Here is a 24,151-nt window from a genome sequence, read left to right as displayed (position 1 = left end):
CCCCTCCTTCACCTGCCCCCGTGTCCGCTGCCCAAGCCTCTACCTCGACCGTCGCTGCCGATCCACCTACCACCACCCCTGCTGGGGCACCGGCGGCGGCGAGTACCGGGGAGACCTCCGCTGCTGCCACGTCCCTCGCCCCTTCCGATTTGGGGGGAGCCCCCCCAGCTGGTGGGAAGAGTCGGGGTGGGAAGAAGGCTAAGGGCCCCGCTAAAAAGGCCAGGCCCTTCCTGATGGAGACTGCCCCTGCTGCCGCAGCCCCGCTACTGGCTGCGGCATCCCTCCCCGCTGCTCCCTCCACCAGCTCTGCAGGTGTCCCTCCCCCAGCCCCCAGGGCGTACGCCCAGGTGGCGGCAGCCCCCCCACCTGCCGCTGCTCCTCCGACCGCCACTTCCGCCAACATCTACAGCGGCCGGGGCCCCTTTCCCACTTTGACCAGGAAGCATGGCGTCCTTTAGCCTCCTGGTGCCCGCCTCGCCCCACGTGGAGACCTACGTGCGGGTGTTGGCGAGGGTGGTGGGGCCCACGGCCATCGTGGCGGCCTCCAAAATGTGCGGGAAGGTGGTCTTCTTCCTGGCATCGGAGGCCGCCGCCCAGGAGGCGGTAGAGACAGGCCTGGTGGTGGGAGGTGTGTTCGTCCCCCTGGAGCCGTTGGAAGACCTGGGGGTCCGCTTAATCTTGACCTCCGTGCCTCCCTCCCTGCCCAATGCCGCCCTGCTGCCCGCCCTTTCTGCCCTGGTATGCCCCATCTCCGTCATCAGCCCTCTCCCCTTGGGCTGCAAGGACCCCGCCCTCCGTCATGTTCTCTCGTTCCGCCGGCAAGTGCAGCTTCAACTGCCGCTGGCGGCATGGGGCGGAGAGGCGCTCAAGGGGTCCTTTCTGGTCCCCTACCAGGGAGCCCACTACTGGGTGCATTACTCAACGGGGGAGGCCCGGTGCTACCTCTGCCGCGCAATAGGGCACGTCCGGAGGGACTGTCCCTTGGCCCAGCACAGAGGAGCGTCTGGGACCCCCGAGCCCCGGCAAGGCGCCAGCCCTGTCATCGCCGGTCCCCCTGGCTGCCCGGCACCCGAAGCTGCCCCTCCTCCTTCTTCTCGGTCCACCTCTGTGGAGGAGGGTATGGCGGAGATACCGCCGGCCGTGGGAGAGGGCTCGTCCCAGGGGGAGTCCTCCCTCATTTCTGCTGTCCCACCACTGCCTCCCCGAGTCCCTGAGCCATTGCCCTTGCCCCCCAACTCGACCCCTGTTAGCCAGCCCCCAGATGATGCCATGGAGGGCTGGTCCTTAGTGCAGGGGAAGCGGGGCAAGCGGAAGGCTCGAGTTTCCTTACATCCTTCGGATTCGGAGGCCCCCCAGAAGAGTAGGAAGGGGGGCACCGATGACGAGTCTTCCGCCTTGCCCCCTGATGACTCCCATTTTCTGGTGCTGGCAGGGGATGCCGTGTCAGCACTGGAAGGTGACACCGCCCCTCTTCCGGGGTCCCTTCCCGTGGAAGCCCCCGAGGGAGCCTCTCTCGCCCCCTTCCCACTCAATGCCTCTGCGAGCGCCGCGGTGGGTATCGCCTCGGGTGCTGGTGGGGAGGGCCCTGGGGTGATGGACGGTGATCTCCCTCCCATCTACGAGGAGATCGAGGCCCTGGGTTTGACCCCAGTCATGCAGGGTGAGGACGACCCTCTGCCGGCGGGCCTCGATCTGGGCAACCTCCACACGGCTCCCCTGTCCCCGAGTTCCCTTCCCCTAACCACTGCTTCTGCTCCCAACTCTGAGGGTCCCCTGGAATCTTCCATCGACCTGGCTGCAGGTGGCAATCTGTTGATGGCCGCCGAGCCCCTTGGGGCAACAGCCAGTGCACCGCTGCCGAGATCCGCTTCCCAGGGGGTGTCCCTCTTGGGTGTGGAGGACCCGCACTCCTTCCTCTGCGGGGACCCCATTGACCAACATCTATCTCTGGATGCCGAGATTGCCGCACGTGCCACAGTGGCTGAGCCCGGCATCATTAGGGGTCCCTTTCCCACTTTCCAGATCCCTGACCCTGGCCAGGAGAAGCCACCGTCCGGCGTCTCAACTATGGAGGCTCTGGATCCTGCCTCTATCTCCTTCCCGGATTCTTTCCCTGATCCCCGCCCTACTCCTGTTGGCTCTGTCCTTGTCCCCTCCACCTCCTGTGATGCCAGTGCTGGCCCTGGGAATACCCCCCGGGGAGTGGCTTCACTAGTTTCTTCCTGTCCTGACCCCCCAGGGGCTGCTGTTCTCCTTCCGCCGCCCCTTCTTGAATCTGGGGGCGGGGCGGGACGCGTGGCATCGGCCCATCTGCTGCCACGTCGTGGGTCTGCCCCCTGCCTGCCCACCTCGGTGGGCCACGGGGCTGTGACAAGGGTCCCATTGGGGGACAGTCATCGATCAGTGACCCCACCCCCCCATGTGCTGAGGGAGGAGCTGCGGGAGTTCCTTGAGGACGTCCGTGGCTCCCGGAGCAAAGTCCATCTTGCGCTCCAGTGGTGGGGGGATTTCCATCAGGTCCTCTGGGCCGCAAGGGCCCTCATGGGGGAGGGTAAGAGGACCGGGAAGCAGGCCACCGTGGCCTACCGGCGGGTCCGTATCTTCTGTGACTCTACTCACCTTCGGGGTAGGTCATGGATTGCTGCGCGGCCTGCCGGAGGCCGTGGGCGTGTCTGCCGGCGAGGATCCCCCCCAGCCCTCCTCGTGGCGCCGATCGCCCTTGCCACCTTAAACAACCGAGGCTGTAGGATGGGTCTCCGCAGGAGCCAGGTGCTCTCCTTCCTCCGGGAGGGGGAGTGCTCTGTGTTTTTCCTGCAGGAGACCCATACGGATCCGGCCGCTGAAGCTAGCTGGCGGCTGGAGTAGTGGGACTGGGCCTACTTTAGCCACCTCTCGGTTTGCGCGGCTGGAGTGGCGACCCTGTTCTCCCCCGACCTATGGCCCGAGGTGCTGGGGGTCGCCGAGGCTGTGCCGGGTCGCCTGCTGCACCTCCGGGTCCACATGGAGGGGCTTGTGGTTAATCTCGTCAACGTTTACGCCCTGACATCGGGCCCAGAGAGGTTGCATTTTTATCAGCAGGCGTCCGCCTTCCTCGGCTCCCTGGATCCTCGTGAGTGCCTGGTCCTGGGAGGGGACTTTAACACCACCCTCGAGGAACGGGACCGCTCAGGGACCGAGCAGTGCCCGGCCACCACAGATGTCCTCCAGGAGATCATCGAACGCCACTCCCTGGTGGACGTCTGGCGCGACCACCACCCGGATGACTTCTCGACCTTCATCTTCATCCGGGTGGAGGCCCATCGGTCGCGCCACTCCCGGCTGGACCGTATTTATCTGTCACGTTTCCACCTTTCACGGGCCACTCCTCCAGCGTTCGGCCGGCCCCCTTTTCGGATCACTACCTTGCCACCGTGATGGCCTCTCTCTGCGCAGAGAGTCCGGGGCTAGCCTATTGGCACTTTAATAATAGTTTGCTGGAGGATGCGGGCTTCGTGGCGTCCTTCCAGGAGTTCTGGTTGGCCTGGCGAGGGCAGAGGCGCGTCTTTCCCTCGGCGCGGCGGTGGTGGGATCTGGGGAAGGTGCGCGCCCGGCTCTTCTGCCGTGACTACACTCGGGGGGGCCAGCCGACAGAGGGATGCGGCGATAGGGCAGTTGGAGCGGGAGGTCTTGGAGCTGGAGAGGCGTCTGGCTGCCAGCCCCGAGGATCCATCCCTCTGCAGAGCGTGCCGGAAGAAGCGGGAGTAGCTCCGGGCCCTCGAAGACCATTGGGCCCGGGGTGCTTTTGTTTGATCCCGCATCCACCTCCTTCGGGAGATGGATCGTGGCTCCCGCTTCTTCTACGCCCTGGAGAAAAGGAGGGGGGCCAAGAAGCATGTCACCTGCCTCCTGGCGGAGGACGGCACCCCCCTCACGGATCCGGCGGAGATGTGCGAGAGGGCCAGGGCCTTCTACACGACTCTTTTCTCCCCAAATCCGACCGATCCTAACGCTTGCAGAGTACTATGGGACGGACTCCCGATGGTCAGCACGGGCGACCGGGACCGGCTAGAGCTGCCTCTCACTCTGGCCGAGTTCTTGGATCTGGCTGCCAGCCCCGAGGATCCATCTCTCTGCAGAGCGTGCCGGAAGAAGCAGGAGTAGCTCCGGGCCCTCGAAGACCATTGGGCCCTGGATGCTTTTGTTCGATCCCGCATCCACCTCCTTCGGGAGATGGATCGCAGCTCCCTCTTCTTCTATGCCCTGGAGAAAAGGAGGGGGGCCAAGAAGCATGTCACCTGCCTCCTGGCGGAGGACGGCACCCCCCTCACGGATCCAGCGGAGATGTGCGAGAGGGCCAGGGCCTTCTACGCGACTCTTTTCTCCCCAGATCCGACCGATCCTAACGCTTGCAGAGTGCTCTGGGACGGACTCCCGATGGTCAGCATGGGCGACCGGGACCAGCTAGAGCTGCCTCTCACTCTGGCCGAGTTCTCGGAAGCCCTCCGTCACATGCCCACCAATAAATCTCCCGGCTTGGACGGGCTGACCATGGATTTCTACCACTTGTTCTGGGATGTCCTCGGCCCAGACCTGGTCACCGTCTGGGCCGAGTCTTTGCAGAGCGGGGTCCTCCCTCTCTCATGCAGACGAGCCGTGCTGGCCTTATTGCCGAAGATGGGGGACCTCCGCGACTTAAGGAATTGGTGTCCCATCTCGCTCCTCAGCACGGACTACAAAATTGTTGCGAAGGCCATCTCGATGTGGCTAGGGTCCGTGCTGGTGGACGTGGTCCATCCAGACCAGTCCTACACCATCCTGGGCCACACCATCTTTGATAACTTGTATCTGGTCCGGGACCTTCTGGAATTGGGGTGTACGGATGGTCTGTAGTTCGCCCTCGTGTCCCTGGAGCAGGATAAGGCGTTAGACAGGATGGATCATGGGTATCTCCTGAGCACTCTGCGAGCGTTCGGCTTTGGACCCCGGTTTGTGAGTTTTCTCCAGGTGCTGTACGCTTCTGCGGAGTGTCTGGTCAGGCTCAACTGGACCCTGACCGAGCCGGTCAGCTTCGGGCGGGGAGTGCGACTGGGTTGCCCCCTCTCGGGCCAGCTGTACGCTCTGGCGATCGAGCCCTTCCTCTGTCTCCTCCACAAGAGGTTGACGGGGTTGGTGCTTCGGGAGCTGGGGCTGCGGCTGGTTCTGTCGGCGTACGCTGACGATGTGCTCCTCGTGGTCCAGGACCCGGGCGACTTGGAGCGAGTGGAGGCTTGCCAGGCTGTGTACTTGGTGGCCTCCTCCGCCCGGGTCAATTAGGTCAAGAGCTCTGGCCTGGTGGTCGGGGACGGGTGGCAGGCGAGCTCCCTCCCATCCACGCTTCAGGCCATCCGGTGGAGTGCAGGTCCGCTGCTCTATCTCGGCGTTTACCTTTCTGCCACGCATCCGTCTCCACCGGAAACTGGCAAGATTTGCAGGGCAGGGTGACGGAGCGGCTCCGGAAATGGACAGGACTACTCCGGTGCCTCTCCCTTCGGGGGAGGGCACTGGTGCTTAATCAACTGGTCCTGTCCATGCTCTGGTACCGGCTCAACACCTTGGTCCCGGGGCCATATTTCCTGGCCAACCTCGGGACGGTGATTCTGGAGTTCTTTTGGCCAGGAACGCACTGGGTCTGTGCAGGGGTCCTCCACCTGCCCCTGGAGGAGGGGGGGCAGGGCCTGAAGTGCTTACACACTCAGGTCCATGTCTTCCGCCTCCAGGCCCTGCAGAGGCTCCTGTTTAGTGTGGGTAGTCCTGCGTGGAGTGTATTGGTGCACGCCTTCCTCCGCCGCTTCCGAGGGCTCCGATACGACCGGCAGCTCTTTTACCTCCATCCGAGAGGTCTTCCGCAAGACCTCTCCGGGCTGCCGGTCTTCTACCAAGACCTCCTCCGGACCTGGCAGCTCTTTTCAACAACCAGGTCAGTGGCGGACACCGTGGGGGTTGACCTCCTCGCGGAGCCCCTGCTACACAATCCCCAGCTTCGTGTGCAGGTGGCGGAGTCCCCCACGGTGCGCCAGAGGCTGGTCTTGGCGGGAGTCACCAGGGTCGGAAACCTCCTGGACTACGATCGGGGAGACTGGCTGGATCCCCTGACGCTCGCTCAGTGCATGGGGCTCTCCAGACCTCGTACTCCCCAGCGCGTACTTCAGGAGGTGAAGGCCGCTTTCCTGCCTGCTGCTCGGGCTTACCTCGACCAGGTCCTGCGAGAGGGCACGCCCCGCCCACCCTCCTCCCCAGGCCCCTTGGACTTTTTTATCGGGCCCCTGCCCTGTGGACCCAATCGGCCCCCTCACCCTTTCACTGCCAGCCGGCTGCATGATCTGCAGCGGGTTCTGTTCCAGACCGCGCCACGGAAACATCTGTACACGCTCGTGCTCCACACCCTTCACTACCTCACCCTCGCTTCCCGCCCCGATACCAAATGGCGGGACCTCCTGCCACCTCTAGAGGGTGAGAAGCCCCGGTGGGCCAGCTTGTACTCTGCCCTGGTCCTGAGGCCTGCCGGGGATATTAGTTGGCAGCTCCTTCACGGGACCGTGAGCACGGGCGTGTACTTGGCGCAGTTCACCTCTGTCCCTAGCACCTGCCCTTTCTGTGGTGAGAAGGAGACCTTGGCACACATTTATTTGGAGTGCCCCAGGTTTCAGCCCCTGTTCCGGCTCCTCTTGCCTATTTTCTTACATTTTTGGTTGCACTTTTCCCCTCACCTTTTTATCTACACGCTCCCAATCCGTGGCCCCACAAAGTCGCGGGATCTCCTTCTCAACCTCCTCTTGGCCCTGGCCAAAGTGGCCATCTACAACACCAGGGAGAGGAGGTTGTCCGACGGGATTTCCTGAGACTGTAGGGCCTATTTCTGTTCCTCCATCTGTTCATGCATCCGGGCAGAGTTCCTCTGGGCGGCGTCCACTGGCTCCCTTGATGCCTTCGAGGAGCAGTGGGCATTGTCCGGGGTTGTCTGCTCGGTGTCCCCATCAGGTTCCCTTAGTTTAGCCCTATGACCTCACTCCCGATCCTGTTTTTTCATTAGTTGTCCCACGTAATTACTTGGAGTCCCCGACCTGTGGGTCTTCCCCTTAGGCTGTGGGGGAGGTCCTTTAGAAGTGGGCAGGTGAAGCCCGCCCACCCCCGATGGATGCCACTAGGACCTCCTGTGATGCCAGTGCCACCCCTGGGAATACCCCTCAGAGAGTGGCTTCACTAGTTTTTTCTTCTCCCGACCCCCCAGGGGCTGCTGTTCTCCTTCCGCTGCCCCTTCTTGAATCTGGGAGCTGGGCGAGTCGCGTGGCGTCGGCCCATCTGCTGCCACGTCAGGGGTCTGCCCCCTGCGTGCCCACCTCCGTGGGCCACGGGGCTGTGACGGGGGCCCCACTGGGGGACAGTCATCGATCAGTGACCCCGCCCCCCCCCCATGTGCTGAGGGAGGAGCTGCAGGAGTTCCTTGAGGACCTCCGTGGCTCCCATAACAAAGTCCAGCTTGTGCACCGGCGGTGGGGGGATTTCAGCCACATCCTATGGGCCACTAGGGCCCTCATGGAGGAGGGTAAGAGGACCAGGAAGCAGGCTGCCGCGGCCAACCAGCGGGTCCGCCTTTTCCATGAATCTTTACTTACCTACGGGGTAGGTCACGGATTGCTGCGCGGCCTACCGGAGGCCATGGGCGTGTCTGCTGGCGAGAATCCCCCCCAGCCCTCCTCATGGCGCCGCTCATCTTTGCCACTTTAAACACCCGAGGCTGTAGGATGGGTCTCCGCAGGAGCCAGGTGATCTCCTTCCTCCGAGAGGGGGGGTGCTCTGTGTTTTTCCTGCAGGAGACCCATACGGATCCGGCCGCTGAAGCTAGCTGGCGGCTGGAGTGGTGGGACGGGGCCTACTTTAGCCACCTCTCAGTTTGTGCGGCTGGAGTGGCGACCCTGTTCTCCCCCGACCTACAGCCCGAGGTGCTGGGGGTCACTAAGGCTGTGCCGGGTCGCCTGCTCCACCTCCAGGTCCACATGGAGGGGCTTGTGGTTAATCTTGTCAACGTTTACACCCCAACATCGGGCCCAGAGAGGTTGCGTTTTTATCAGCAGGCGTCTGCCTTCCTCGGCTCCCTGGATCCTCGTGAGTGCCTGGTCCTGGGACGGGACTTTAACACCACCTTCGAGGAACAGGACCGCTCGGGGGCCGAGCAGTGTCCGGCCGCCATGGACGTCCTCCTGGAGATCGTTGAACGCCGCTCCCTGGTGGACGTCTGGCACGACCACCACTCGGACCACATCTCGACGTTCACCTTCATCCGGGTGGAGGCCCATCGGTCGCGCCACTCTTGGCTGGACCTCATTTACCTGTCACGTTTCCACCTTTCATGGGCCCACTCCTCCAGCATTCGGCCGGCCCCCTTTTCAGCCACCGTGACGGCCTCTCTCTGCACAGAGAGGCTGGGGCCAGCCTATTGGCATTTTAATAATAGTTTGCTGCAGGATGCGGGCTTCGTGGCGTCCTTCCGGGAGTTCTGGCTGGCCTGGCGAGGGCAGAGACGCGCCTTTTCCTCAGCGCGGCAGTGGTGGGATCTAGGGAAGGTGCGTTCCCAGCTCTTCTGCCGTGACTACACCCGGGGCGCCAGCCGAGGGAGAGATGCGGCGATAGGGCAGTTGCAGCAGAGGTCTTGGAGCTGGAGAGGTGTCTGGCCTCCAGCCCTTAAGATCCATCCCTCTGCGGAGCATGCCGGGAGAAGCGTGAGGAGCTCCAGGCCCTCGAAGACCATCGGGCCCGGGGTGCTTTTGTTCGATCCCACATCCACCTCCTTCGGGAGATGGATCGCGGCTCCCGCTTCTTCTACGCCCTGGAGAAAAGGAGGGGGGCCAAGAAACATGTCACCTGCCTCCTGGCGGAGGACGGCACCCCCCTCACGGATCCGGCGGACATGTGCGAGAATGCCAGGGCCTTCTACGCGACTCTTTTCTCCCCAGATCCGACCGATCCTAACGCTTGCAGAGTGCTGTGGGACGGACTCCCGACGGTCAGCACGGGCGACCAGGACCGGCTAGAGCTGCCTCTCACTCTGGCCGAGTTCTCGGAAGCCCTCCGTCTCATGCCCACCAATAAATCTCCCGGCTTGGACGGGCTGACCGTGGAGTTCTACCGCTTGTTCTGGGACGTCCTCGGCCCAGACCTGGTCACCGTCTGGGCCGAGTCTTTGCAGAGCGGGGTCCTCCCTCTCTCGTGCAGGCGAGCCGTGCTCACCTTATTGCCAAAGAGGGGGGACCTCCGCGACTTATGGAATTGGCATCCCATCTCACTTCTCAACACAGACTACAAAATCATTGTGAAGGCCATCTCGATGCAGCTAGGGTCCATGCTGGCAGACATGGTCCATCCAGACCAGACCTACGCGGTCCTGGACCACACGATCTTTGATAACTTGTATCTGGTCCGGGACCTTCTGGAATTAGGGTGTAGGGATGGTCTGTCATTCACCCTCTTGTCCCTGAATCAGGAGAAGGCATTCGACAGGGTGGATCACGGGTATCTCCTGAGCACTCTGCGAGCATTCAGCTTCGGACCCTGGTTTGTGAGTTTTCTCCAGGTGCTGTACGCTTCTGCGGAGTGTCAGGTCAGGCTCAACTGGACCCTGACCGAGCCGGTCAGCTTCAGGCGGAAAGTGCGACAGGGGTGCCCCCTCTCGGGCCAGCTGTACGCTCTGGCAATTGAGCCCTTCCTCTGTCTCCTCTGCAAGAGATTGATGGGGCTGGTGCTTCTGGAGCTGGAGCTGCTGCTGGTCCTGTCGGTGTACGCTGACGATGTGCTCCTCATGGTCCAGGACCCGGGCGACTTGGCGCGGGTGGAGGCTTGCCAGTCTGTGTACTTGGCGGCCTCCTCTGCCAGGGTCAGCTAGGTCAAGAGCTCTGGCCTGGTGGTCGGGAATGGGTGGCAGGCGAGCTCCCTCCCACCCACGCTTCAGGCCATCTGGTGGAGCACAGGTCCGCTGCTCTATCTCGGCGTTTTCCTTTCTGCCACGCATCCATCTCCGCCGGAGAACTGGTACGGTTTGGAGGGCAGGGTGACAGAGCGGCTCCAGAAATGGACGGGACTACTCCGGTGCCTCTCCCTTCGGGGGAGGGCACTGGTGCTTAATCAACTGGTCCTGTCCATGCTCTGGTACCGGCTCAACACCCTGGTCCTGGCCCCGTATTTCCTGGCCGACCTCCGGACGGTGATTCTGGAGTTTTTTTGGCCAGGGACGCACTGGGTCTCTGCAGGGATCCTCCATCTGCCCCTGGAGGAGGAGGGGCGGGGCCTGAAATGCCTACGCACTCAGGTCCATGTCTTCTGCCTCCAGGCCCTGCAGAGGCTCCTGTATGGTGCAGGTAGTCCAGCGTGGAGCGTATTGGCGCACGCCTTCCTCCACCTCTTTTGAAGGCTCTGATATGACCGGCAGCTCTTTTTTACTTCCATCTGAGAGGTCTTCCGCGAGACCTCTCCGGGCTGCCGGTCTTCTACCAAGACCTCCTCCGGACCTGGAAGCTTTTTCAACGACCAGGTCCATGGCAGCCACCGTGGGGGCCGATCTCCTCGCGGAGCCCCTGCTACACAATCACCAGCTTCGTGTGCAGGTGGCGGAATCCCCCGCGGTGCGCCAGAGGCTGGTCTTGGTGGGAATCACCAGAGTCGGAGACCTCCTGGACTGCGACTGGGGAGACTGGCTGGATTCCCTGATGTTCGCTCAGCGCATGGGGCTCTCCAGCCCTTGTACTCCCCAGAGCATACTTCAGGAGGCGAAGGCTGCTTTAGTGCCCGCTGCTCGGGCCTACCTCGACCGGGTCCTGTGAGAGGGCACGTCATGCCCACCCTCCACTCCTGGCCCCGTGGACATTTTTAATCGGGTCCCTGCTCTGTGGACCCAATCTTCCCCCTCACCCTTTCACTGCGAGCCAGCTGCACGATCTGTAGCCGGTTCTGTTCCAGGTCGTGCCACGGAAACATCTGTATACGCTTATGCTCCACGCTCTCCACTACCTCACCCTCGTGTCTCGCCCCGATACCAACTGGCAGGACCTCCTGCCACCTCTCGAGGGTGAGAAGCTCCGGGGGGCCAGCTTATACTCTGTCCTGGTCCCGAGGCCCGCCGGGGATGTCAGTTGGTGGCTCCTTCACGGGGCCGTGAGCACAGGCGTGTACTTGGCACGGTTCACCCCTGTCCCCAACACCTGCCCTTTTTGTGGCGTGAAGGAGACCCTGGGGCACATTTATTTAGAGTGCGCCAGGTTGCAGCCCCTGTTCCGACTCCTCTTGAATTTTTTTGCGTTTTTGGTTGCACTTTTCCCTTCCCTTGTTTATCTATTCACTCCCCATCTGTGGTCCCACAAAGTCGCAGGATCTCCTTATCAACCTCCTCTTGGCCCTGGCCAAATTAGCCATCTACAAAACCAAGGAGAGGAGGTTGGCCTACGGGATTTCCTGTGACTGTGGGGCCTATTTCTGCTCCTCCGTCCATTCATGCCTCCAGGCAGAGTTCCTCTGGGCGGCGTCCACTGGCTCCCTTGATGCCTTCGAGGAGCAGTGAGCGCTGTCCAGAGTTCTCTGCTCAGTGTCCCCATCAGGTTCCCTTCGTTTAGCCCTATGACCTCACTCCCGATCCTATTTTTTCATTAGTTGTCCTACGGAATTCTTTGGTATCACAGACCTGTGGATCCTCCCCTTAGGCTGTGGGGAGGTCCTTTTAGAAGTGGGCGGGCTTCGCCCACTCACCTCCTGGATACCAATAGGACCAGACTCCTGTACCCCACTGGCCTGGGTCTGTCACATATCCCTCCCCCTTGCTCAACACCAAGGAGTTGGGCAGCTTGGGATGCCAGACAGTGCACACGTGACAAGTCATCGGCATTACCATGATGGCTCCCTGCCCTGTGTTGCACACAGAACTGGAAAGGTTGGAGGTATAAGAACCACCTGGTCACCCTTGTGTTCTTCTCCTTGTTCCGCTGCATCCATTGAAGAGGGGCATGGTCGGTCGCAAGGACAAATCTGCGCCCGAGCAAGTATTAGTGCAATGCTTCCATGGCCCATTTTACGGCGAGGCGCTCCCTCTCCACCACTGCATATTTTTGTTCCCTCGGACGGAGTTTCCTACTGAGGTAGAGAATTAGGTGTTCCTCCTCCCCGACCATCTGTGATAGAACGGCCTCCAACCCTACTTCCGATGCATCTGTCTGCAGGATAAATTCCTTGGAGAAATCAGGGGCTATCAGTATGGGGTCACTACAGAGGACAGTCCATAGGTCTGTGAATACTTCCTCTGATGCATCAGACCGTCTCACCAGATCAGGTCCATGGTCTTTTACTAGGTTTGTCAGGGGGCTTGCCCTTGTGGCAAAGTGGGGGATAAATCGTTGGTAATACCTCACTACACCTAGGAATGCCTGGACTTGTTTCTTGCGACATGGTTGGGGCCAATTTTGGATGCTCCAACTTGTTCACTTGGGGTTTTACCAGACCTTTTCCCACAATGTAGCCAAGATATTTGGCCTCCGTAAACCCTACAGCGCACTTGACAGGGTTTGCTGTAAGGCCAGCTCACCTGAAGGTATCAAGGACTGCCTCCATCTTCTCTAGGTGAGTTTCCCAGTCTGGGGTATGAATGACCACATCGTCCAAGTAGGCAGCAGCATAACTGTTATGCAGGCATAATAGCTTGTCCATAAGGCGCTGAAAAGTAGCTGGGGCCCCATGTAGTCCAAAAGGGAGGACAGTATATTGAAAAAGACCCTCTGGTGTAGAGAACGCAGTCTTTTCCTTTGTGTCTTCCACAATGGGAATCTGCCAGTATCCCTTTGTCAAGTCTAGGGTAGTCAAGTACCTGGCATTCCCCAGACAGTCCACTAGCTCATCTATGCAAGGTATGGGGTATTCGTCGAAGTGGAATACTTCATTTAGTTGCTGGAAGTTGTTGCAAAACTTTGTGGTGCCATCAGGTTTGGGCACCAGCACGACTGGGCTGGACCACTGACTGTGGGATTCTTTGATGATCCCCAACTCCAGCATTTTTTTTTGCTTCTGCTCTTATTTCCTCCCTTTTGGCCGCTGGCACCCGATAGGGTCTCATTGTTATTCTGGCCCCAGGGTTCGTGACGATATGGTGATATGTCTTGATTGTTCGACCTGGTTTTGTCGAGAATACATCTTGGTTCCAGAAGATCATCTCAGACACCTCATTCTTCTGGTCTGGTGTTAAATCAGGAGACACTCTCACCTATTTGGAAGGCTTGTTTTCCTGAGTTAGGTCTTTTTGGACACTTATGCATGCCTCTTGTGCATGCCAGGATTTCAGAAGATTGATGTGATAAATCTGTTCTTGTTTTTGGCATCCTGGCTGCTGTACCTTGTAGGTTACTTCCCCCACGGGTTCAACCACCTAATAGGGCCCCTGCCATTGGGCCAGAAGCTTGCTTTCTGCTGTGGGTACCAACACCATGACCCAATCCCCTGGTTGGAACTGTTGGACTTTTGCCTGGCGATTGTAATGGGTTCTCTGGGCCTCCTGTGCCTTTTCCAAATGTTCCCATAAAATAGGGGTGACCCGGGCTATCCGGTCTCACATCTGTATTACATGTTCTATTATATTTCTCCTCTCATTGGGTTCGTCTTCCCATATATCTTTGGCAATATCTAGTATGCCACGGGGGTGACACCCGTATAGTAACTCGAATGGGGAAAACTCAGTCGAGGCCTGAGATACCTCCTGGATAGCGAACATACGGTAGGGCAGTAGGGTGTCCCAATCCTTTCCATCCCGACTTACCACCTTCCTTGTCATAGCCTTGAGGGTTCGATTAAACCTTTCTACCAACCCATCAGTCTGCGGATGGTAGACTGAAGTTCTCAGGGTATATATATGGAGTAGTGTACAGAGGTCCTTCATTAGCTTTGACATAAATGGGGTTCCTTGGTCTGTTAATATCTCCTTTGGTAGCCCCACTTGGGCAAAGATCCCCATCAGCTCTTTGGCTATCATTTTAGAGGCTGTGTTCCATAGGGGGATGGCTTCTGGGTAGCGAGTAGCATAGTCCAGAACAACAAGCATATATTGGTGGCCCCGAGCTGTCTTCTCCAGGGGTCCTACTAGGTCCATGGCTATTCACTCAAAGGGGACGTCTATGATGGGAAGGGGTACTAAAGGTGCCCTCAGGTGGGGACGGGGACTGTGCAGCTGACACAGTACCTCCGCACTTCTTCGTGTACTCCGGGCCAGAAGAACCATTGTAGGACTCGTGCCAGGGTCTTCTCTACTCCCATGTGCCCCCCAAAAAGATGACTATGAGCAAGTTTTAAAACAGCATTCTGGTGTTTTTGAGGTACTAGGATCTGCTGTACCTTCTGCCCCTGTACTGGTGCAACCCAGTATAAGAGATTCTTCATCATTATGAAGAAGGGTCCTGGTCCCTGGGTTTTTCCCTTCCAGGGGGACCCCATCTATTTCAATCACCTCCTTTCTAATGTTGTCGTACCTTGGGTCTTCAGCCTGGTCCCGTCCAAAATTTCCTCTTCCGGGGCTAATCTGCCCAAGATCTAAGGGCCCAGTTTCTGTTGCCTCTACTGGTTCAGAAGCGTTAGGGTGGGGATCAGACTCGGGTGCTTCTCCCTCCTGGGTGGCCTCCTTTTCAGCTGCTCGGGTCCGCCTATCTACAAGAGCCATCCTCTGGCTTTGGGTCAGTATTCGGGTTCCCAAGGCCTTAGCTGCCCTCCTTTCCCTTTTCAACTTTCTACCCTGTCTGGGAATGGAAAATAAATCTGGGGATATTTCAGAGAAGACTGTGGGTTGACAGTCTACTGTGGATGCCTCACTAACTTCAGGATTCCCCTCTTTCTCCAATCCTCCTACTGGGAGTAAGTCTCCAAACCCTGGGAAGTCCTTCCCTATGAGCACCGGGTATGGGATTTTAGGGACTACAGCTGCTGCTACCTCCATAGTGTTCCCCTGAATCTCGAGTTTTACTGGGAAAGTGGGGTAATAACCGACTGTCCCATGGATGCGTGTTGTCCCCGTATGCTTAGCCCACAGCAGCTGGCTATACTTCATGAGCTTCCCCGAGACAAGCGTGATAGCACTCCCCGAATCAACCAGTGCTGTGGTCTCTATCTCATTTAGCTTTACTGGTCTGATGTACATATGTGGGGTTAGTGAGACCCCCCACAAGGTGGATTAGGGAGCATGGGTCTGCCCAGTTCCCCAGATTACACTGCATAGGCTCCTCAGCATTGAGACACTGTACAGCTATATGTCCCCACTCCCTGCAGGCATAACATCTGTATGGAGCCTTAGGCATTCCCCGGTCTCTTGGTTTGGGCAGTCTAACACCACGATCCTCTTCTCCCTCAGTGCTCTGACTCTTTGTGGCTTCTGGTGAGCCTTCAACCTCTCTCTTTTTCCACCTGTGATCTCCTAGTGTCCCAGTCACCCAAGCTCTAAAGCTTAGTGCTGCTAGTTTAACCCGGGGTGCCTCTTCCTTAACTGGTCGGGTCAGCTTCCTCGCTGTCCTTCGCCTCTCTACCAGTGCAACAACCTCATCATAGGTGGAGGGTTCGTTCTGGCTTACCCAAGCACAAAGGTCTGGTGGTAGCCTCCTCATGTATCCATTGATGACTAGAACCTCTAATATCTCTTCCGGACTCCGGGATTCCGTTCGCAACCACTTTCATGCGAGATGGATGAGGTCATACAATTAGGGCCACGTGGTTATATTTTCCTGGTACCTCCACTCGTGATACCACTGGGCCTGCACTGCAGTTTGTACCCCAGATCTGGCCAGGATCTCTGCTTTCAGCTGCGGGTAGTCCGTTGCAGCCTCTTCAGGCAGATCATAGTAGGCTTTCTGGGCCTCCCCACTGAGGAATGGGGCAAGGATGCCAGACCACTGATCTCAAGGGCATGCCTCCTGTAGGGCTGTCCTCTCAAAGGCCAGAAAGTATGCCTATACATCATCCTCCCGCGTCATTTTCTGCCGCCAATGGCTGGCCCGTATGATCTGCGTCTGATCATGGCCGCGGTTCAGCTCTGTAAGGATCTTTACCTGGTTTACCAGTCCCTGCAACATAGCTCAGTCTTGAGAAGCCTGATCCATTAGCAGGCGATTAGGCTCTTGCTGCAGCCGCACTTCCTCCAGATTATAGTCAGGAGCAGAGGATGGAAGAGGATAATGTAAGGGCCGGATCAGATGACAAACAGTCACATAAAAAAGAATCTGACGCATCAGAAAAGGGCAGACAAATAAACAGGGACAAGTTTTTAAAGTGCTTGTACACAAATGCTAGAAGCCTAAATAATAAGACAGGTGAACTAGAGTGCCTTGTGATATAGGAGGATATTGATATAATAGGCATCACAGAAACATGGTGGACTGAGAGTAATCAATGGGACACAATCATTCCGGGGTACAAAATATATCGGAAGGACAGAACAGGTCATGCAAGGAGGGAGTGGCACTATATGTGAAAGAAAATGTAGATTCAAATGAAGAAAAAAATCTTAAGCGACTCCATATGTTCCATGGAATCTGTATGGATAGAAATTTCATGCTCTAATAAAAATATAACATTAGGGATCTATTATCGACCACCTGACCAGGACAGTAATAGTGATGATGAAATGCTAAGAGAAATTAGAGAGGCTATCAAAATTAAGAACCCATTAATAGTGGGGGATTTCAATTATCCCTATATTGACTGGGAACATTTCACTTCAGGATGAAATACAGAGATAAAATTTCTCGATACTTTAAATGACTGCTTCATGGAGCAGCTGGTACGGGAACCCACAAGGAGAGAGGCAACTCTAGATTTAATCCTGAGTGGAGTGCAGGAACTGGTCCAAGAGGTAACTACAGCTGGACCTCTTGGAAATAGTGACCATAATACAATAGTATTCAACATCCCTATGGTGGGAAGAACATCTCAACAGCCGAACACTGTGTCATTTAATTTCAAAAGGGGGAACTATGCAAAAATGAGGGGGTTAGTTAAACAGAAGTTAAAAGGTACAGTGACTGAAGTGAAATCCCTGCAAGCTGCATGGGCAATTTTTAAAGACACCATAATAGAGGCCCAACTTCAATGTATACCCCAAATTAAGAAACACAGTAAAAGAACTTAAAAAGAGCCACTGTGGCTTAACAACCATGTAAAAGAAGCAGTGAGAGATAAAAAGACTTCACTTAAAAAGTGGAAGTCAAATCCTAGTGAGGCAAATAGAAAGGAGCATAAACACTGCCAAATTAAGTCCAGGAGTATAATAAGAAAAGCCAAAGAGAAGTTTGAAGAATGGCTAGCCAAAAACTCCAAAGGTAATAACCAAATGTTTTTTAAATACATCAGAAGCAGAAAGCCTGCTAAACAACCAGTGGGGCCCCTTGATGATCGAGACACAAAAGGAGCACTTAAAGATGATAAAGTCATTGTGGAGAAACTAAATGGATTCTTTGCTTCAGTCTCCATTGCTGAAGATGTTAGGGAGATTCCCAAACCTGTGCTGGCTTTTGTAGGTGACAAATCTGAGGAACTGTCACAGATTAAAGTGTCACTAGAGGAGGTTTTGGAATTAATTGATAAACTCAACATTAACAAGTCACTGGGACCAGATGGCATTCACCCTAGAGTTCTGAAAGAACTCAAATGTGAAGTTGCGGCACTATTAACTAAGATTTGTAACCTGTCCTTTAAATCAGCTTCGGTACCCAATGACTGGAAATTAGCTAATGTGACGCCAATATTTAAAAAGGGCTCTAGAGGTGATCCCGGCAATTACAGACCAGTAAGTCTAACGTCAGTACCAGGCAAATTAGTTGAAACAATAGTTAAGAATAAAATTGTCTGACACATAGAAAAACATAAACTGTTGAGCAATAGTCAACATGGTTTCTGTAAAGGGAAATCGTGTCTTACTAATCTATTAGAGTTCTTTGAAGGGGTCAACAAACGTGGACAAGGGGGATCCAGTGGACATAGTGTACTTAGAATGCCAGAAAGCCTTTGACAAGGTCCCTCACCAAAGGTTCTTATGTAAATTAAGTTGCCATGGGATAAGAGAGAAGGTCCTTTCATGGACTGAGAACTGGTTAAAAGACAGGGAACAAAGGGTAGCAATTAATGGTAAATTCTCAGAATGGTATTCCGTCAGTCCTAGGACCAATCCTATTCAATTTATTCATAAATGATCTGAAGAAAGGGGTAAACAGTGACGTGGCAAAGTTTGCAATGATACTAAACTGCTCAAGATAGTTAAGACCAAAGCAGACTGTGAAGAACTTCAAAAAGATCTCACAGAACTAAGTGATTGGGTAACAAAATGGCAAATGAAATTTAATGTGGATAAATGAAAAGTAATGCACATTGGAAAAAATAACCCCAACTATACATACAATATGATGAGGGCTAATTCAGCTACAACAAATCAGGAAAAAGATCTTGGAGTCATCATGGACAGTTCTCTGAAGATGTCCACGCAGTGTGCAGAGGTGGTCAAAAAAGCAAACAGGATGATAGGAATCATTAAAAAGGGGATAGAGAATAAGACGGAGAATATATTATTGCCTTTATATAAATCCATGGTATGCCCACATCTTGAATACTGCGTACAGATGTCTCCTCATCTCAAAAAAGATATGCTGGCATTAGAAAAGGTTCAGAAAAGGGCAACTAAAATGATTAGGGGTTTGGAACGGGTCCCATATGAGGAAAGATGAAAGAGGCTAGGACTCTTCAGCTTGGAAAAGAGGAGACTAAGGAGGGATACGATAGAGGTATATAAAATCATGAGTGATGTGGAGAAAGTGGATAAGGAAAAGTTATTTACTTATTCAACTCACACTGGAGTAAATTAGGAGGAATGTAGCTCCACTGTTGCCAATGGAATTATGAGAGGAGAAGCAGGCCCCAGGACTCTATCTCTGAGGAAGAGGGAGTGGAAAAGAGATGATTAATGATCTGGAGGATGGAGTGGACTGCACCCTCAGCAAGTTTGCATATGACACTAAACTGGGAGGAGTGGTAGATACTCTGGAGGATAGGGATAGCATACAGAGGGACCTAGACAAATCAGAGGATTGGGCCAAAAGAAATCTGATGAGGTTCAACAAGGGCAAGTACAGAGTCCTGCACTTAGGACGGAAGAATCCCATGCATGCTACAGACTAGGGACCGAGTGGCTAGGAAGCAGATCTGCAGGAAAGGACCTAGGGGTTACAGTGGATGAGAAGCTGGATATGAGTCAACAGTGTGCCCTTGTTGCCAAGAAGACTAATGACATTTTGGGCTGTATAAGTAGGGGCATTGCCAGCAGATCAAGAGACATGATCATTCCCCTCTATTCGACATTGGTGAGGCCTCATCTGGAGTACTGTGTCCAGTTTTGGGCCCCACATTACAAGAACGATGTGGAAAAATTGGAAAGAGTCCAGCGAAGGGCAACAAAAATAATTAGGTGGCTGGAGCACATGATTTATGAGAAGAGGCTGAGGGAACTGGGATTGTTTAGTGTGCAGAAGAGAAGAATGAGGAAGGATTTGATAGCTGCTTTCAACTACCTGAAAGGAGGTTCCAAAAAGGATGGATCTAGAGTGTTCTCAGTGGTACCAAATGACAGAACAAGGAGTCATGATCTCAAGTTGCAGTGAGGGAGGTTTAGGTTGGATATTAGGAAAAACTTTTTCACTAGGAGGGTGGTGAAGCACTGGAATGGGTTACCTAGGGAGGTGGTGGAATCTCCTTCCTTAGAGGTTTTTAAGGTCAGGCTTGACAAAGTCCTGGCTGGGATGATTTAGTCGGGGATTGGTCCTGCTTTGAGCAGGAGATTGGACTAGATGACCTCCTGAGGTCTCTTCCAACCCTGATATTCTATGATTCTATGATGAGTCCAGGAAGCTAATCTTGGATTTAATATGTCCTGCCCCATCTCTTTTCACCCAATGGTATGGGGGTACATGGAACCAGGGGTTTGGCCCATTATAGAGACAGGGTCTAGCTACAGCACGCAGATACAGATCCAGCTTTAAACTGTGATGCTTCCTTACCAAAACTGTGGGATCTTTGGTTCATGTGTGACTCCAAACTTGAGCCTTTTCTTTCATTTTGTAAATTCAGTGAATTATTTGGCCTGGCAGCATCTCAATGAGATTACAAGGCTCCTGATCACTGAACCACAAGATGATTTGTGAATGTTCCAGTCTGGAAAAAATACTGTTTCCCTTCACACTTTTCTGTCTGCAAAACACAATGGCCAAAGGGGACCTTATAATTCAATTAGTGCTGTGCCTCCAAGAGCCAGTGGAATATCTGGAGTGGTGTTTGAGCATTGTTCAGAGTTCATCCTTCCCCACGGGCGGGCCTGACAGCTGCTACTTTCACTCCAGCCAGGTGCAAACGCATACTTTTCGTCTTCATTGCAAACCCAATGAACTGAACTGCCCATGAATTTGAGAGCTCATGGGATGGGCCAGACAGGCTGAGAAACAATACCACAAATTCCCATCGGACTCACTCTTTGCTTCATTCACCTCCACAACAGGCAAGATGTTAGAGATTGAGGAATGGACTACTTATCTAAATGAAGAAAACAAACCCAAAAGATTCATGTGATCTTTTGATCCTACATTCCCCGTAGTTAAGAGCCCTGGTCCTGCTACCAATGCTTACTGACTGAATCTAGGGAAATTATACACTTGAGGAAAGGCTGCAGGATTGAGTCCAAAGGTTTTGTAATCAGGGACATTTTAACCATGTTAGTTCATGAAGATCCTAAAACTAGTATGGGGGTGGTGCAGTGCCAACTGTAGGGAGCAATATATGCCCAGATGCCAGGGTAATGGTCAGTGGGGAATGGGATGAGAGATAGGGATGAAGAGTGGGTGAGCTGTCTGGGGCAGGTGAAGGGAAATGGCAGGAAAAGGGTGGGACAAGCAATGGGAATGGGAGGACATGTGGGGGATGGGCAGTGGGTGGGAGGTGGCCATAGGACAATCTCGCTATTAAGATGTGGCCCATACTATGTAGAATTTGGAGAACTCCGAGTAGATTAATGAACGAGTGTCAACTCCTCCTTTATCGGGGAATTATCCACAGTCTTGCTTTTTTCATGCCCTAAAACATCTGCCCTTTGCACCAGCCATTGGTTTTCACCCACAGCTCTACTAAATAAAGTCCAGGCTCTGAGATCATAGAATCATAGAATATTAGGGTTGGAAGAGACCTCAGGAGGTCATCTAGTCCAACCTCCTGCTCAAAGCAGGACCAACCCCAACTAAATCATCCCAGCCAGGGATTTCTCAGGCTGGGCATTAGAAACCTCTAAGGATGGAGATTCCACTACCTCCCTAGGTAACCAGTGCTTCATCACTCTTCTAGTGAAATAGTGTTTCTTAATATCCAACCTAGACCTCCCCCACTGTAATTTGAAACCATTGCTCCTTGTTCTGTCATCTGCAACCACTGAGAACAGCTGAGCTCCATCTGAGGGTGCAATTCATCTCTTCATCCAGATCATCAATAAAGATGTTGAACAAAACTGGTCCCAGGACTGATTCCTGGGGTACTCCGCTTGATACCAGCTGCCAACTAGACATTGAACTGTTGATCACTACCAGTTGAGCCTGACAATCTAGACAGATTTCTATCCACCTTATAGTCCATACTTCTTTAACTTGCTGGCAAGAATACCGCGGGAGCCCATAACAAAAGCTTTGCTAAAGTCAAGATATGTCATGCACACTGCTTTCCCCATATCCACAGAGTGAATTGGCTCAACATAGAAGGCAATCAGGGAATCCCTTTGACTATTCCTGATCACCTTCCTCTCCTCTAAGTGCTTCAAAATGGTTTCCTTGAGGACCTGCTCCATGATTTTTCCAGGACTGAGGTGAGGCTGACCAGTCTGTAGTTCCCCAGGTTCTCTTTCTTCCCTTTTTTAAAGATGGGCACCATATTTGCCTTTTTCCAATTGTCCGGGACCTCCCGCATCGCCACAGATTTTCAAAGATGATGGCCAATGACTGCAATCACATCAGCCAATTCCCTCAGCACCCTCAGATGCATTAGTTCTAAAGAAGTCCTTAACCTGTTCTTTCACCACTGAGGGCTGCTCACCTCCTCCCCATACTGTGTTGCCCAGGACAGCTGTGTGGGAGATGACCTTGTCTGTGAAGACGGCGGCAAAAAAAGCGTTGAGTACTTCAGCTTTTTCCACATCTTCTGTCACTATCTTGCCTCCCCCATTCATTAAGGGTCCCACACTTTCCCTGACCTTTTTCTTGTTGCTAACATACCTGTAGAAACCCTTCTTGTTACCCTTCACATCCCTTGCTAGCTGCAACTCCAGTTGAGTTTTGGCCTTCCTGATTATACCACTTGCATGCTTGAGCAATATTTTTATGCTCCTCCCTAGTCATCTGTCCAAGTTTCCATTCTTGTAAGCTTCCTTTTTGTGTTTAAGTTCACCAAAGATTTCACTGTTAAGGGGTTTCCCTGTTCTTGGGGTTTCAGAGCCTGGCTCCAACACCAGCAGTATGTCTGCACTGCTATTTTTAGCTCCGTAGCACAAGCCCTGCTAGGCCAAGTCAGTTGACCCAGGCTATGATATGGTTTGGTTTAGGATTTTTTGAAGTGTAGACTTACCCTTGGAAGCTATGTCACACTATATACTGGGACATGCGAATGAATAAGCCAGGGCTCACTAATAGCCAGGGCTCGGGTGGGAGGGAGGCAGGGAAGCCTGTGAGCAACAGGCCAGGCAGAGCTGCACAGGTTCTGTTGCCTCTTTAGCAGGATGGGAGTGGGAAGGCAGGGAGCCAGGCAGCCCGTGAGTTGCTGCCAAATTCAATCTAGAAGCAGGGAGTGAGAAACAGAGCAGCCTCTGAGTTACTTCTTTGTTCAGAGTGTGGATGCCGGGGGTGGTGAAGCTCTTGGGTCTGGAGGGCAGCAGCAGAGGGTCCTGGCAAAGAGGCAGGGCGCTGTTTGTGGCTGGGAGCAGAGGCAGATTATGGTTTTGTGGGATTCTGGGACAGAGCAAGTAGGGGCCCCTCCCCACTCCTTCTGCCTGCAGTCCCCACCCCACCCCTGCCCTCCTGCCAGGGAAAAGGAGTCAGGGCACAGGGGCTTGCCGTGTCCCGTCCGGCACTCCTGTTGCAGCTCTGGTTGGCTTCACAGGAACCAGATCCAATTTTTCATGAGAACATCCCCACTCCCCAAGAGATCTCCTCAATGGAAGACACAGAGCCCTGCCTTTTCCCTTCCTCCGCTGTACTGATACAGCCTTTTGATAGTTGTGGGATGGAACAAGGTTAAAGAATGGAGTCTTGCAATACACCACTGGTTAACCAGGGTGGGGTGACAACTTCCTTCTGCTGGAGTGGGCCATCTCTGAGACATATTAGCTCCATGTGACTAGCATTTACTCCAAGTCTATAAAACGCACTTTCAATATAGTTTCATTATTCCTTAAATATTTCCCATACATACATCTTGCAATGACTATGAATCTTGACAAGTTACGAGCTTTCTATAGATACCTCACATGCTACTGTTTATGGCTAAATAGCCTGCAAGATGTGCATGTGGTGTAGTGAGTTTCTCAGGTCTGAGGACCAAGCTGTTTGCAAAGAACAGGGGACCTTTTGCTAATGGCTATGTGTCATAATGAGGACATGAAGACTTGCAGTGGGAATTAAACAGCAGTGGCTTTGGGGGGGGGCAGAGCAGGGGCGAGGGGCAACACAGGTATTGTTCACTGCGATGAAGTCAGGGGAGTCCCTGACACTCACCCAGTCGAAGAGGTTACCCCTTGTGGTGGGTGGAATTTCTGAAGCCCCGGTAGCTATCAGACCAAAGGCCCCTCACCCTGGATAAAAGTTCTCTAGAACAGGAACTCTAGAACAGGGAACTCGCTAAAGCCATGAGGAAGAGGTAGTCTCACAACTGAGTCTCAGTGGAGGACAGAAATGCTTTCTCAGCTGTATACTTGTATACATCATCCCCTCTTGGCCCCTGCCCAGTTGTTGTGAGGTGAATCTGCTGCCACATGAATTGTCATTATCCCAGCGGGCTTGGCTGGCTGGGCTGACCTTGGTTTTCCGCTTGCTGGAGCTGTCAGAAGTTAGCGGCATGCAGGCCC

This window comes from Gopherus evgoodei, chromosome 10 (genome assembly GCF_007399415.2).
Source record: "Gopherus evgoodei ecotype Sinaloan lineage chromosome 10, rGopEvg1_v1.p, whole genome shotgun sequence".
Classification (NCBI taxonomy): domain Eukaryota; kingdom Metazoa; phylum Chordata; order Testudines; family Testudinidae; genus Gopherus; species Gopherus evgoodei.
The sequence above is the reverse complement of the archived record's forward strand: the minus strand, read 5'-3'. Positions refer to the sequence as shown.